The sequence below is a fragment of the Pteropus alecto genome, unplaced genomic scaffold (assembly GCF_000325575.1).
Source record: "Pteropus alecto unplaced genomic scaffold, ASM32557v1 scaffold109, whole genome shotgun sequence".
Taxonomy (NCBI): Eukaryota; Metazoa; Chordata; class Mammalia; order Chiroptera; family Pteropodidae; genus Pteropus; species Pteropus alecto.
The window spans coordinates 8063368-8066038 of record NW_006494608.1 but is presented as its reverse complement, the minus strand read 5'-3'; positions in this window follow the sequence as shown (position 1 = coordinate 8066038).

The following is a 2671-nucleotide window of genomic DNA, read 5'->3' as shown; positions in this document are numbered from 1 at the left end:
CCCTTTTTTATGTACTCAGAAAATTCAGGAAATTCTTCCCAAAAGAAAGCATGACCCGTTTTAACCTAAAATTTTGCTATTCTCTGAACTGTGCTGGCTTGAGAACATATTTCTTTTACCAAAAGATGAGTTCACAATAAATGACTCAGAAACATATGGATGAAATTTCCCTTAAGCCACTCAGGGGATGGACTCAGCCTGGATTTGGCAAAATGCGTTTGGGATTTTGCCAAACCTAAACCAACTGAGAAATAGTTAAGACACAAGGCAGATCTCGAATGCTGCCAAGTTTACCCATTTTAGCAGGACAGGGATTTATAATTAGAGCTGCTTAGAAAAGCACGGCCTCATGGGTGGCAAAGGACAGAAAAGCCTTTGTCCTTAACGTCTCAACGGGGTTGCCCTTTCCTGCATGGACCTTTTGCAATGTACACACCCTTTTAATCATCAGGATCCGCAAAGCCACCTCCTGGGCTGCTCGGTTCATCTTCCGCACCAGGCCCCTGACATTCTCTCCAGGCCTCTCTTGTTTCCAAGCCAGGCTGGATGTTTCTCACAGTGGATTCCTGGATGAGGGAGAACAAATCTTGACGGTGTGTTTGAATTACAGTGAAGATCTATAATGGGGAAATATGATGAAGCAATTTCCTTCTCTGACATATATTTTTTTCCTTTGTCTCTTACCTTTGTTACCTTTCCATATTTCTCTGCTTTTCATGTTTTTTTTTTTTTTCTTCCCCTCTATAAATGAAGGGATTGGATCAGTTGTTTTCAAACTGTACTGCCTAGAGCCTTTTAAATGCTTGGCTGAGCCCAGTGGAGATTGTGAAAGGGGCTCACTTCAGAAAGGGGAAGGGGACTCCTGCTTAAGATTTCAAATGAAGCAAGGGCTCTGAGGTTGAACAATTTGAGAATCATGAGACTGGACAAAATATCATGTCCGTCTGATGAGACAGTCCCGGTGTCATATGCCACACTTCTCAGTCTCCACTCCTGACACCAATATCACTAAAGATGTGCACTAGCTTTTCTTTCTAGCATTCGTCAGAATATGCCTGTGTGTCAGGCACCGTGCTAAGCACTGGGCATTTAGCAATGAACAAAACAGATCTGGTCCCCACTTCCATAGAGCTAACAGATGACTTGGGGAGGCTGGTGTTAAACAAATGAATATATAAATCTAAATCAAGATATATTCTCCATGAAAAACAAAATCATGGTTGAAGTTTGAGCAGGCCTGGGGTTTGAGAGATACTATAGAGTGCTTCCTGTTCAAAGCATCTCCCCCGCCACTCTACAGCCTGGCTTGCTACTCTATAGACTAGCTGATCACTGTTCAGTCATCAAAAGTTTCCATTAAAACTATATCTCTTCCACTTGATAGGGGAGGGTCAAGAAATACAGAGTACAAAGTGGCTCATGGATCGAGCCAGCAGGTATTACAGAAAGCAAAGAGGACGAACTTGGAAGAACAGATGAGGGGTTTTGGTGGGCAAGGGTGGGAAGACTAACTGCTTAGGGGGCCTGGAGGGTGTAAGAGGTTTAGAAAGGAGGTGACTCAAAGTGCAAGTAAGGCCATGCCAATGACTCCCTTCGCTTATTTCATGGTCGTAGCTAGAACTCACCTTAATTTCTTTCCCTCACTAAGTTTAATATGCTACACGTAGTGTTAACTCATTACTACATCTTACTCCTATTACTATTTCCTTGCCTCTGTCTAGCTCTTTTTCTTTGTACATTTTGTAAAAAGAGAAGGGATTTAAAATAATTTCTGGAGACATTTGCATGGTTTCTACTGTAGGTTTTACATGGTTCCTACTGTAGGTAAGGGGCAATGCCCACCAGTTTTGGCCTATGGTGTATCCGATCACTTATCTGGGTGTGTGGAGGGGATTGGGCAGAGGGAGACTGGTTTATCAGCTTAAAGAGTTAAGACTCCTGTAGAGCACTAGATGGCAATATTTCTCTAAATCTAAACTTAGCGAAGGCCAGGACCTGTTGTTGACAGGTCAACCCTGCACAGCTGACAATACTAACACATTCTGTAATAACTGAACTTAGATATAGAGAAGACTGAAGCCAGATCTGGTGGAAGGAGAATCCTCAACAGTTCATCTCTCATGGCTTGTGGTCCATAAGAAGGGCTTAGTGGTGTTAGCTGTTTCTACTCTACCACCACCATTACCACCATCACTACCATAACTGTCATCACCGTCACAACCACTATCATCACCATTACCATCACCACCATCACAACCATCATGACAACAATCACTACCACCACCGCCATCACTACCATCACCACCACCACTGTTACCACCTATCACAACCATCACCACCACTATCATCACCACTACTACTAATTGAGTCACACATGTTGCTATTGTTTTTGTGGGTGCTGAAAATGAAAACTTTGTTCAAACCAATTCTGAGAGGAGATACTTAGTTAGAGATATATTTCTTCTTCTTCTTCTTCTTCTTCTTTTTTTTTTGTAAATATATGCTATAACTAGATTAGCAAACTGCTGCCTGGTATAGAAAATTAAGCAGAATTTCATTAATGAAGAATAATTTGTATTTGACATATCGGTTTTTTGATAGATAAGTAGTTGTTTCTTATCTTAAGCAACATTTGAAAACAGTGTCCTTCTGTGTGAACTGAAAATATCCT